The 14,523-nt window shown below is 36.2% G+C and overlaps 1 non-coding gene across 1 annotated transcript; it reads left to right on the forward strand.

Moving 5' to 3' along the window:
- Positions 1-13,915: 13,915 nt before the first annotated feature.
- Positions 13,916-14,111, forward strand: LOC133869959 (U2 spliceosomal RNA). Its single transcript, XR_009900588.1, has one exon. It is a non-coding gene; the product is annotated as a U2 spliceosomal RNA (small nuclear RNA).
- The last annotated feature ends 412 nt before the right edge of the window (positions 14,112-14,523 follow it).

Consider the following 14,523-nt stretch of genomic DNA (forward strand, 5'->3'; position numbering starts at 1 on the left):
AAAAAAAAAAAAAAAAAAAAAAAAATTATTTTGTAGTGAATTTTTTTATTTGAATAATAATAAAAAATTATTAATGTGATATTAAAAGTGTAAAAAAGTTAGAATGTTTTTTATTTGATATTTTTGAAAAAAGTGAAAAGAAATAGAAGGAGAATGAAAATAGTTTGCCAAACTAGCCCCATGGCCTTTATTTTGAGTTGAAAAATGCTAAAATACAATTTTTTTTTTAATATAACTGTTTATAAAATTCCTAGAGGTGGTATCACTTTTAATTAAATTACTCATTGAATTTAAATTTTTCCAATTTATTTCGTAAGGTTTCATTAATATTTTAACGACTATACGACGTAACATCCAATTAAAACCTGACACACCTCACAATACTATAATCAACCTGTTTATTTAGGGAGATGATCATCTTTTCAGTTGAAACCAACTAGAGAGGAGCTGATCCTTTATAAGTGGAAGGCAAAATTGTCAACCCTCCACTTATAAAGGACCGACTCCAATCTAATTGGTTTCAACTGGAGAAGATCAAAATCCTTTACTCAGTATCTGAACAAGTTGACTTATCGCATAATGCCATGTCAACATGACAAGTTATCATCCTAATTAAAACGAAAAAAAAAAAAAAAAAAATGCAGCTAAGCACTAAAAAACAATTCGTTTTTGTTTTCAATCTGTTCGACCCTGCCAATTGAAGAATGCATGTGGTTTGAGTTCTTTTAGAGATAAATGCTAGACATCTCAACATTTTTTTATAAAATTTAGTTCCAACAAGATGTGTCACAATCCTATAAGATTGCGACACATTTTCTAAAATGATAGATCTTATGGAATTGTGACACATCATGTTGGAACCAAATTTTATAAAAAAGTGTTAGAATGTTTACCATTATTCCCTTTGGGACGATTGCTTTTGCACAATACAGCAATGGTAGAAAAGGATTATAATCCCTTACAAAATTTTATTTATTCAATCAAGTAGATTTCCTCAAATTTCAATAATTGTTTTGAAATTAAATGTGACGTGATACTCGAATTAATATTTATTAAATCAAAACTATGAAGTGGATTTTTTTTAATCAATTTAAGAAAATAATTTTTATTATGGACATGTGTAGATAAAATTATGATTTTTGTAAACTCCATAAGTCAAACTCTCAAACAAAAATAGTAAGCGATGATTTTGGTATTGAGATTACTTGATGATCTATCTTAATGATATTATTTTGAGGTTAAAGAATGGCAGTTGAATAAAAAAATCAGAATGACAGTTTAAAAGATTAATAAAAAAAAATTAAAAAAATTAATAAAAAAAAAAGGAGGTCTTCGGTATTTTGATTTAAAGATATTTAATGGATGAAAAGAAAGAAAGAAATGGTTGAAAGCTTCAACACGGAAGGAATACATCATGTTTATTTGGGTAGTGATTGGGGGACCTTTGACCGGCTTCCTCTCCCCTTTTTAATATAAAACTCCATTTTATTACACTTTTAATTTTTTATATTATTTTATTTCTACTTTTTGAATAAAATAGAATTTTACCCAATCACTGCCCTGTTTATTTAGGTCAAGCTTCTTAAGGTGAGAAGTTGAAAAAAAATAAATAAATAAAATTAACAGTGTGCTGTCACCAAGGAGGTGAAGGAAACGGTCAAAAAGAAGGAAAGAAAAACGTGTAACGTGTAGAAAAAGAGAAGGATGGTGAATCACGGCACATCTGGGTTTTAATGAAAATCACTTCATAAAATTAAAAAAAAAAAAAAAAAAAAAAAAGAAAAAAAAAAAGAAGAAGAAGAAGAAAGAACCAGAGAAGCAGATGAGGAGAAATGAAGAAGACCCATAATATACGCGTTATTCTGCGGTTTTTTGTTTTTTTTTGTTTTTTAAGTTTTTGATTATTCTCTTTTGATTTTTTTTTAAAAATAAAATAAAATTTTATCCCTAATTTTTTTCTTAATGGACAATTTTACCTGGACTCGAAGAAATGATGATCTTACCTGGACAACCCCGGCTAGACATGGGACAATTTTACCTGAACCGACAATAGTATTTTGTTGAAAAAAATATAAAAAAGTTTCAAGAATTAATAACCGATTTTAAAATAGTCTTTTAAATTTTTATATGTGTTAATGTGATCCATCAAACTACTAAAATGTGTCAAAAATGTCAATTTTTTTTTAATACCCGTATAATACAATTATTCTCTTAAAAACTAAAATAAAAAATTAATTAAAAAAATAAAGAAATTATAAAAAACTATTAATATAAAACAAAAAATTTAAAGAAATTGAAAACTTAAAAAGGAAAAAACAAAGGGGTAGCTCGACAGCCACCCCTTGGCTGTGGGTGGCCAGAGAGCCACCTTAAGTGGGGTACGGCCCGAAAGCCACCCCAGAGGAAGCGATGGGTGGTGCGCACCATAGCAGGCGAATGGTGACGACTGTGGACCATTCCCGGCTTCCTTTGGAGTGACCTTTAGGCCACCCCAAATCTACTAGTGGGGGTGACTCGAAAGCCACCACCCACTTCAAGTGGCTCGCGAGCCACCCCAGAAGTGGTTGGGTCACCCCCTTGGTTTTTTTTTCTTCTTCTTTTTGTTTTTAATTAAAAAAATTTAATATTTAAGTATTTAATTTCTTTAGCTTTTTAGTTTTATTTATTAATAGTTACATGTGTCGTCATTTTATTGGTGCTTATATGGCACACTAATGGAATCCGTCAAGTGTTTTGATGGAATTTGACTACGTGAGTGATTTAGTTTTATAATGTATATTTTTAATATATTGATATTTTTTTAGTAAGAGTAACTCATGTCATAATTTTATTGGTATTGACGTTGAGACTAACAGAATCCATAAAGTATTTCGACGGAATTTAACTACAATGACGAAATTGTTATTTTTAGGCACCTTGAAGACTTTTGAACTATTTCTTATTTCACAGTGAGCGAATTCGTAATTTAGGCCAACTACATAGATTGATTTTGAATTTATCTTTTTTTTTTAAAAAAAAATAAAAATAGTTTAGTTTAGGTTTTTTTTTTCGTTTTTAAGAGAATAGGGGTATTAAAGGAATATAATAAAAAGTGGTATTTTTAACACATTTTAATAGTTTAATAAGTCATTTTAACATACTTAAAAATTTAATAAACTATTTAAAAATCGACTATTAATTCATAGAGTTATTTAATATTTTTCTCTATTTTATTTGAACCAGACAACTAAGACAATGGACAATTTTACCTTGACGGGATAGAAAACAATTTTACGACAAAAGGACAATTACCTAAACTCGGAGGGAGGAAAATACTTGGACTTTCACATAGGACAAATACATGGATTTGAACAAAGTATATATTTACTAATATAAGTTTGGATAGTTTAGCAACTAATAAAGTTTAATGCTTTAATAAGAAAATAAAAGGGGAAGAGAGTTGTTCATAAAATAAATTCTAGACAAAAGTTAGTCTTTTTCTAATTTCTAAAAAATTGAAGATTAAATAGTTTTCTAAGTAAGGTTACCTTGTAAATTGTAGGGTTTCAGTTTAAGGGCATTTCTTCCATTTGAGGGCATAAAAGTATTTAGATAAATTTTAGAGAGTGCACTTTCTTTGCAAGGTTGAGAGGTAGGTAAAAGGAATTAGTATTCTCTACAATTTTAAATAAATTTTAGATTATCAAATTATGTGAATTCAAGCCATTTTTTATATCAAGCGGCTTGAAAAATGTTACATATTAAATATATATGACATGTTATTGAGACAACAACAAAAAAATTTCGAAAAACTTTTTCTTTACTTTTAAAGAGACTTTTTTTTCTTTATTAAACAAAAAGACAGTTTTTTGTTCAAATCTTTTATACGACATAAAGTATAAGAACCTGATAAAAATACACTCAATTCTCATTGTTAACATGCCACATTTTTAATATGAAGCACTTTTCATACCGTTCAACGCATGAAACAATTTAAATTCACATAATTTGAGAATCTACAATTTTTTTTTAAAAAAAATGGTAGGGTATCCTTATCCAGGTAAAGTGGATACAACTACACTTTATTTATTTTATGTTATAAATAGTGAATTGTGTTTCATATGTTATTACATAAATTGTTTCCTTATTGTTGAGAATAATCCTAATCAGATCGGTCTATTGCTAGAAGAATGGGTCTTCGGGTCAATACCGGCCAAAAAGGAGAGACATCATAACCCCCGAGAAAATCCAATCCCGGGAGGCATGTAGTAAGCAGCCAAAAGGTACAATATCGAGTAGTAAGCAACCAAGAGGTATAATACCGAGAGGTAGATACCGAACAAATATTACCGAGAGGTATAATACCAAGAGGTAGATACTGAGCCGCTATTACCAAGAGGTACATCCCGAGACCAAGATTTGAGTTAGCCAGCCAAGGCCCGGGACAGTCCAGTTGTCACGCCCCCGTTTTGGGATATAAGGGGATACGTGAACTTGAGAAAAATAAAATCATCCACAAATTCATTTAAAGAAAAAAGGCAATAATCACAAGATGTAGATTAATACTCATAATTTCATATATATTAAGTCTTAGTAACATTTTAGTTAATACAAATAGTCAGGGATCACAAAATAAAACACTGTTCTTATACAAAAAAATCAATCCGGTCTTCGTACTATTACTTGGAGGGAAACTTCTACTATCTCCAAAATAGTCCAGACTTGCAGTGTCATTAACTATACATAAACAAAAAAATAAATTCCTAACTAAATACTATGATCACGGGCTATCAAAACAAACATAAACCCATTGATCAGCATCAATGGGCCAGAACTGTGGATCATCATAGGTAGCGACCCTTATAGGTACACCCGCTATGAGGACACTGATATGAAGCGCCATCTGAAAAGAATTGTAGAAGTAAGGGGGTGAGTTCGATAACTCAGTAAGTAACACAACAAAACATAAGCTACAATATAAAATTTAATTATACCAATTTTAAAATTCACATATGGAAAAAAAATCAGTAACAATAAGAAATGTGCATATATAATCATAATTTATAGTGTGTTAGTTTTATCTACCACTGGCCCACTTTTGCATTTTTACCATGAGCGGTGCACGTTAGGCTTGTCCATAGGACCGATCTCGAAGGACCCATAGGCTCATCCTGTCGTCACAGGGAAGAGCTGCCGGGTTAGGAAGCTCCCTATGTGAGAACCCCCAGGCCGATAGCTCCACACTTTTGGTGTGGTTGCCCTGCTACTCATCATCATCATTATAAGATCCGGATCACATCCTTATGGTACCGTAGAATTAAACTTTATGTGATGCATATAAAACATACATTCATGTAAGTGAATCATAGTTTCATCATCTTGTTCATATAGTGCACATGATTCTCAAAATATATATATATATATATTTTGAGAATCATAATCTCATCATCATCTTCATTCATACCATGGTCTTCATTCATTCGTGTGGTTTATAGGTAACATATTCACTATTTCATGGAACAAATAATATTCAAGTAAAATAGTCTTTTGAAAATTCCCAACATTTTCCATTTAAAAAAAAATGTTTTATTTAAAATTTCGTCGGGGTTTTAAAGTTGTGTTCCCTTATCTGGATAATCCTGAGTGTAATTAGTATCTCCTTCCTAGATTGGATCACAAGAATATATCTTTAGAGGATATCTAAGAAATAATCAAATTTCTAATTATTTTCAGAAATTGTAAATTTCAGCAACTACAATAATTTAATATAAGACCCCTTTCGAACCAAATAACCAAACCAATTACTTTTTAGGGAATTACATATTTTCTATATAAGGGTCATTACTTTAATATTAGTCATTAAAGGTTTATTAGAAGTCCAATATCACCTTGATGTAAGCTGATAGTAAGAACACAATGAAGTTGAGTTTCAATTTCTATTTAAAATCATTCTCCTAACTTGAAAAGTTGTCTAGTTTACATCACCAATAATAATTTACATGCCCAGAGTCCAATATTACCATAATGGATTAAAGGTCAAATAATATCATAGTTGAAAAACTAAAGTTACTATTTTCAATCCGGTCAAGTTTGGCCTCAAAACATTATAATTGAATTATCTGACCAGTTTTCAGCTATCGTTTAACTATTTACCCATCAAGTGAAAATGATAAAATTCAATATCTCAAAATGCATGAAAGAGTTGCCATGAAGAGCGTATTAAAATTTAGACAACAAGACACGAGCTTCCCGACTCCTTTATGGCAACTGAAAAGCTGTAACTAAGCCAAATTCCTCTAGCTTGGCACCGCCACCATACACATTTCTCATTAACCGTCTCAACAATTAAGTATAAATAATTAGCCGTGTTTAGTAACTAGTATTTAGACCCTCCACTTGGTTACTGGAAAAAAAAAAAAAAAAAAAAAAAAAAGAGAGTACCACCAAACAAATGAAAAAAAAAAAAAAAAAAAAAAAACATAATTTATATTGTTTTTGTCTCCATCTAACAAACTCAACCTAATTTGGCTCATTAGTGCAAATATTGCTTTCAGTTCATACGGGGAAGATGATGGGCTTATCAATATACAAAACACAAAACAAATCACAAGACTACTTCCAGAATTTCAACACCTTATCAAAAATCTTACACATGGCTATTCATGGCCCGAGAATCACCCAACAACACAAACCTACAAATTCTCAACAATATACATTCGGTTCTGGTTCTGCCATCCAAAACACCAGAAAATCACACAATCAAAACCAATAGACAACACCGAAAAGAAACAAAATGAGAACCTAGAATAATTTTCATAGTACCCAATCAACCCTAAAATTACATTACCCATTCCGTTGCTACTAAAATCCATACAAAACAAAACCCACAAAATTCTTCACTACCCATACGTTTTCTCCAAAAATATCAGAAATTTTAATACCCGGTTGGTTATTCTTTTCCACCGAAAATCCCTCTTAGAAGCCAGAAATTTTCATAATCAATCAACCCAATCAAAATCCAAAGATTACATAATCCAGTCCTAAATCAACCTACAAAATTTAACTCACAGGGAACCAGAAATCGCCGGAAAACGCCCTCCGGTGGCGTCGCCGGCGCGGGGCCGTGGTCTGTCGGCCCGGCGGTACCGTCCGCCCTGTTTGGTGGCTAGCCCACCGGCTGGGTCTTCTCCCTTCCCCACTTCCCTCTCTCGGCCGGTCTCCCCCCCTCCCTTCTCTGCTTCTCAAACCCTCCCCTCATCCCAACTCTCTCTAAGAAAAAGGAAAAGAACAAGAAGAGAGAAGAAAGAAGCAGGTTAATGAAAAGAAATACCAGGGGGGCGTCCAACCAAAGAAAAAGAAAAAGAAGAACAGAGAAAATAAAAGATAATAATTTCCAGAAACTTAGTACTCAAAAGCCAAAATAATCGCAACCCATTATCAAAATCAAAGCTTCAAACTCAACAACAGCTCATTTGATTTTATTCAGAGAGTTCTCAGAACCACAATACTCCGAATCACCATAAAATAATCACAAAAGCTTTTACAAAAGAAACAAGAGGAAGGGATACCTGCTGGGTTAAGATTTTTGAAAGTGACTGAGGACTGAATTTCTGCTGATGCCTTGAAGCATGGCGAGAAGAGTGATTAAATAGGAGAAGAAGGGAGCTATCGTGGCTTAAAGGGCGATGCATGAGCTCAACGTGTAATTATTTGGACTGAAATGTGGCGAGAGGGTCAGATGGCTTTAGCAAGGTGTCAATGGTTCTTGTCTTATAATGGAAAGGTGGCAAGGCTTCCTCTGCAACATGTAAGGGGGTCTGCGAGAGAGATATGAGGTTTTGAATTCCTCATAAAACACTAGAACCACGTGTCAAAGTTTTTTTTTTTTTTTTTTTTTTTAACAAGCTTTTCATTTTATTGCCATATGGGTGCAAGATAATAAGTATTTTATCTCATGGGCTTTTTATGGCCTTAACCAAATTGAGTTAGTAAAAAAAAAATAAAGACCATTACAAATCATGGGCTACACTAATAAGAGTAAAAGAGAACCCATAGAATAATTTTGTATAATAAATTGAAAGAGACAAAATTTCCTTCTTCTTCTTCTTTTATAAATATATATATATATATATATATATATATATATATATATATATATATATATATATATATATATATATTTTAGGTCCAAAAATATTATTAAAATAATTTTGGGGCGTTACACCAGTCCTAAAAAATTAGGCATCAACCACATCCCAGGAATTCCGGATGCGAATCCCACGAACTAAGGCAAACTTATGGCTCAGAGATTGTGCCCAGTCCCTAAAAATTTGAGATTGAAGATAAGTCTCGGATATTCAGGAAAAGATTCCATTAGGAGGATCAGAAGGAAGGAATCCCGAGAGATTCGGATAGGAGATTGTGGATCCCGAGAGATCCGAGATCCTCGACATTCTCCAACCGCATTAGGAAGCCTATAAATAGGCCCAGACTCCATGTATAAATTTAATGGGCAATTAGGCAGACTCTTTTGAGCAGAAGCTAACTTAAGTATCGAAGAGGACCCTCGGAAGGGTCCCTTAGGTTTGCTCGTTTTGCAGAATTCTTGGAGAAAGCCCAAAGAATCTAGAAGGAAGAGCTGTGTTTACACCATACCAGAAACTATATTAACAGTTTGGCACCGTCTGTGGAAAATCAATTCTCATAAAAATAAGAAATTCACAACGGTGATGAACACGAGTTCCAATAGCCATAATAATCGACAGCCCATAGTCCAATCGGACCCGATTATTCAGAGTAACTTGCAGCCCCCACCGTTTCCTCCCCCGGGCAGTAGAGACAAGGAACGCATAACAGTGTTGGAAGCCCATATTGAAGCCCTGACGGGGCAGAATGTAGAGCTGCTACTCAGAAATATGGGACAGCCACATCCCGAGATGAACCAGGATGAGCATGAGGAAGAAAAGCGGCTCAGCCATATCAATGGCCAAGGTTACCGAGAGAAGGATCGTTTGGAGGACGACAACCAAGAAGACAATTTCCGGGAAGATGATCATCAGGAATTAAGAAACAGAAGGCCCCACCGCCTCGGAGGCCGAGAAGAGGATGCAGGAGGCCTAAGCAGAATTCTAGCCGAGCTAGATAGAAGATGCACTCATATAGAGATGGAAATGAAGGATAATAGCAAGTCCCTAGTAGTGGACATGCTCTTGTCAGGCACTGACTCGCCCTTCACCAGCCGGGTAGCAAACTATCGGCTACCCGAGAAGTTCAAGGTACCTTAGATCATGAGTTACGCTGGAGACGGAGATCCACTTGGTCATCTAGAGAATTTTCGAGCCCACCTAGATTTTCATGGGACATCCGATGAAGTAGCATGCTGGGCCTTCCCTCTGACTCTTTCAGGGAATGCCCGAGACTGGTTCAGGAGACTGCCCCCAAACTCGGTGGACAACTTTAAGGAGTTGAGCAAGATGTTCCTAACGGAATTCCTAGCTTTCTGGACAAGAAAGAAGCCGTCCAGATACTTGTTAAGACTGCAGCAATGAAACTCTTAAGGAGTTTGTGGCTCGGTTCAATCGAGAGAATATGGCGGTTGAAGATCCAACCAAGGACATGGTTTATGACACCCTCTACCAGGGCATTTCACCCAAGGAGCCTCTAATGAGGAAGTTGGCTTAGAAGTAGGGGTGGGCATGGGCCGGATCGGGACGGTTTTGCCTAATTTCCCATACCCGGCCCGCAGTGATCGGGTTTGAGACCCAGCAGCTCGCTACTCGCAACTTTTAGTCTCAGTCCGTAGGATTTCGGGTATCATGGGGTGGGGCAAATTAGGGGCGGGGTGGGGCGGGTATTTTGAAATATACTCTAAAAGTTGAAACATCATGCGCCTTGAATTGGAAAGATTTTTGCCTGGTTGCAATATCAATGTTTAGTGGGACACGCGGCAATCAATAAGCCTGCCTTGGAAACTTCATGCGCATGCGGAACATCATGCACCTCAGACCACACATTCTGCCTTATCTTTTTTTTCTTTGTTCTTTGTTCTTTTTCTTTTTTTAAGTACACTTTCTGCCTTATCACTCCTAGAAACACAGAGACAATGTGATACATGCCTCATCCAATAGCTACGTCTTCACTTTACAAGAGAGCTAGTTCTACATGCATCTTCACTTTTCCCCATTCGTTCTGCCTTTATCTTTCCAAGAGAGCTAGTTCATCTTCCAAGAGAGCTAGTTCATCATGCGTCTTTGCTTTTCCCCGTTCGTTTTGCATTTATCATGGAGTGATAAGGCAGAACTCTCCATCCCTTTATCTTCAATTCTTCAGACCATCCCTTCCTCTTAAGACCATCTTGCGCATAACAAAAGATTATGATTCAGTGATTCATGCGGCTTGATCTTCACCTCTTCAGGATGTGCCGTCAAGGAATGAGAAGTGAATTTTTTGATTAGGTTAAGGTTTGGTGTTTTGGGGGAAAAAATATGGCTATATACTACCCATTTGAGTGGGCGGGGTGGGGCGGGTTTGTGGGCTTCAAAAAATCCAATTCCACAATCCGCCCCGTATTGCTTGAATCCAAGCATTGTAAAACCGTTTCTAAGATTTTAAAACACAAACCCGTCTATTTTGGGGCGGAGAGGGGCAGGCCGGGGCGGTTATGCAGGTGCGGGCGGGTTATGCCCACCCCTACTCAGAAGCAACCAAGCAACTTGCAAGTTCTGATGGATAAGGTAAATGAATACATTCATCAGGAAGAGACACTGAAGGTAATGGCCAGTTTAAGACCATCACGAGATAGGTCACCAGGAAAGAAAAATAAGGATTTCAGGAAGGCTGAAGGAGAAGATTAAAGGTAGGTAAATAAATTTAAGGATTGCAACTTTACACCTCTAAATGCCTAGATATCAGAAGTTCTCATGGAAATCAAGAGAGATCCGGAATGTCGCCAGCCACCAAAAATACCAGGCAACCTTCCACAAAAGAATGAGGGCAAGTATTGCGATTTCCATGAGTAGAAAAGCCATTATACTGAGGGGTGCATAACCCTAAGGCTGTTAATTGAAGAGCTCATAAAGAACGGCAAGCTAGTCCGGTTCTCAGAAGAGTAAAGGAATCGACCTGGAAATAACAGGCTCCGGAATCACAGAGACTATCAGCCTCGAGGCCAACCTCAGCAAGAAGAGATGGATCAGGAGAACGATCTCCAAGAGGGTGAAGAAAGAAGGGAGGATCGGAGGAGTAGGAGCTTGCGGCATAAAGAGCCGAGGCAACAGGAGATTTTTGTCGAAATTAGGTAGAGAGGACCTTTGGGAGTCCCAAGAAAGACTTTTATTTGCAGTTATGATTTAAGAACAAGGTTATTATTTTATCTATAATAAAGACAAGAAAATTCCTCACATTTTGGGAATAAGGATTTCTCAGAATAAAATAACAGAACTGACTTAAGCATCTGAGCGTTCCCGGTCTAGGGACCGGGGACCCGTTGATGTCATTTCTTTTCAGGAAAGAGATAGAAAGACAATGAGAGTCTCTCGGTTAGTCTTATACTGAGAGCAAAAAGAAAGAGTCTCCGGTTAGTCCTATACCGAGAGCAAGAAGAAAGAGTCTCTCGATTAATCCTATATCGAGAGCAAGAAGAAAGAGTCTCTCGGTTAGTCCTATACGGAGAACAAAAAGAAAGAGCCTCTCGGTTAGTCCTATACTGAGAGCAAGAAGGCAAAACTCTTGGTTAAACCTATATTGAAATCCAATGAGACAACCCTGCAGAGAAAACAAGGCAGAAGGAAAGTCACTCGGTTACTCCTACACTGAGATCCAGGGAGACAACCTTGCAGAGAAAACAAGGCAAAAGGAAAGTCTCTCGGTTAGTCCTACACCGAGAGTCAGGGAGACAACCCTGTAGAGAAAACAAGGTAGAATGAAAGTCTCTCGGTTAATCCTACACCGAGCCAGGGAGATAACCCTGCAAAGAAAACAAGGAAGAGTTGGGGGGGGGGGGGGGGGGGGGGGGGGTTGGATTAACCCCTAGACTTGTGAGGTCTTCAACAAGTTACAGGTTTTTAGTCGGTATGACTCCTAGATAGTCCCATTCTGCGAGACAGGAAGCCAGGGAGATGACCTTGCAAAAAAAGACAAAGAAATGAGGTAACCCTCGGGTTTTGTAGGTTTTCAGAAGGCAGGGAGACAACCCTATTAAAAACGAGAAATAAGATAGAAGGAGAGACAACAAAACTCTCGGGAAAGTCCCATCCCGGGAGGCAGGTAGTAATCAGCAAAGAGGTATAATACCGAGAGGTAAATATCAAACAGTAAGCAGCCGAGAGGTAGATACCGAGTAGCTATTACCGAGAGGTACATCCAGAGATCGAGATTCAAGTTAGCCAGCCAAGGCCCGGGACAGGCCAGTCCCGAAAAATTAGGCATCAACCACATCCCAGAAATTCTTGATGCGAATCCCACGAACTAAGGCAAACATTATGACTCATAAATCGTGCTCAACCCCTAAAAATTCGAGATTGAAGATAAGTCCCAGATACTCAGGAAAAGATATTGCTAGGAGGATAAGAAGGAAGGAATCCCGAGAGATTCAAAGATGAGTAGTGGATCCCAAGGAATCCGGGATCCTCGACATTCTCCAACCGCATTAGAAAGCTTATAAATAAGCCAAGGCTCCAGATATAAATTTAATGGGTAATTAGGTAGACTCTTTTGAGCAAAAGCTAATTTTAAAATCGAAGAGGACCCCTAGAAGGGTCCCTTAGGTTTGCTCATTTTGCATAATTCTTGGAGAAAGCCCAAAGAATCTAGAAGGAAGAGCTGTGTTTACACTATACCGGAAACTGTATTAACACTTACAAAGATATAACTTTTTTAATAGAATTTTTTTTTCAAACTATTATACTAATTATTTCTTTATTGAAATTTTATTAAATTATTTAGAGTTCTTGTTCTATGAAAAAAAAAGATTATATTTCTTTAGAGTTTTTGTTCTCAAATATTAAAGAGAAGAATATTTTCAAAGTTCTTGTTTATTTAAACAAAAAGGAGACATAGATTGAGTACTTGCAAAATTAGAGAAGAGAATAAGAGAAGGAAAGAGTAATCGGCGAAAGAGGAAATGTTAATAGGGCGATGGATTATGAGAGAAAATTTTTGCATGTACTCAAAGAGAAGAGAAGATAATTTTTTGTAGAACATAATTAATAAATAATATTTAATTGAATAATTGGCCACATAGATTAGAGATAGCTCGGTACCACTGCTCAAAGGAAGGACATTTTAGAATTGTGGTCTATCTCAGGGATGTTTTTTATTTTGAGTGCAACCAAAGTTAATCGTGCAGTTTCATCCCCAAGAGGACTCTTCCAGGTGGTCACGGGTTGAGTCATGATCCGAAAGGGATCGCACAACCCTAATACATGAGACATAATAGTGTGTAAGGCTACAGAGCAAGTGATAAGACAAAAGTTAAATAGAAAATTATTTTGAAAAGTAAATTTTATGTGATTATGTAAAAAGTAAAGATTATTTTCTGAAAGCAGAATTTGTCTCTGAAAAATTATAAATCAGAGTTTCGTATGAAAATTCAAGAGAGAAATAAAAGAAAAAGAGATTTTTGCTAAATAGCAGAGAAAGAGAGTTTTGCTATGAAATCATTACCATCAGAGTTATTTTATTGAAGAATTCTAAAAAAGAAAGAGATTTATTTTATGGTGTGGATGAAAATAATAATAAAAAAAAAACTTCGTATCTGAAGAGCCTAGCAGGCAGCACAGCCAATGAAAGCAAGCGATCATTCGCAAAGGCTTGCTAGGACTTGGGAATGCCTAAATGGTTTGATGCCCGGTTACTTTTTTAGTCCCACACCGAAAGAATAAGAGCAACTGGAAATGAACGATGGCTATAAAAGAAAAACGGAGACGCTGAGCAAAGCATACCTTTCTCGGCCTTTTGGCTAAGATCAAGTGTAGTATCTGTTCTTATCAGTTTAATATCTGATATGTGGCCCATCGGGTCACACGATATTAAATTAATTTCTTGAGGGGGAAGGCCCACCACAGTAGCTTGCTGCTGGGGTCTTCGAGCGTCGCCCATGCGTTGCACTACTGCACGGGCCTGGCGCGCCCCACCCAAACATAGTTTAAATCTTTATCTTCTTATTTTGGGCTACTGAGCTTCTTATAAATTGACAGCCCAATAACAAAGTTTCAGTTCTTGTATGCAAAGAGGCCTGCGACAATCCAAAGCATGATGACCGAAATTGGTGGGCAATTTTCAGATGGTTTGATTATCAGGAAGGATGTTGATGAATTGTTGAGCTTAATTTCGAAAATATGATGAAAAACTCATTTAGATATGTTTGTAAAAAATTTCGGATGGGTTAAGTACAGATGTTCTTTTCAATTGGTATTGAAGGTGGATGAGCTTTGATTTTTGGTTGAAAGATATCATGGATTTGATTTGTTGCTTTGATTCTATTATAGTCGATAGGAAGAAAGATGAAAATAGTTGTTTTGTTGTATTTAGGGTCTGTTTGGATTT

Source organism: Alnus glutinosa, chromosome 5 (assembly GCF_958979055.1).
Source record: "Alnus glutinosa chromosome 5, dhAlnGlut1.1, whole genome shotgun sequence".
NCBI lineage: Eukaryota > Viridiplantae > Streptophyta > Magnoliopsida > Fagales > Betulaceae > Alnus > Alnus glutinosa.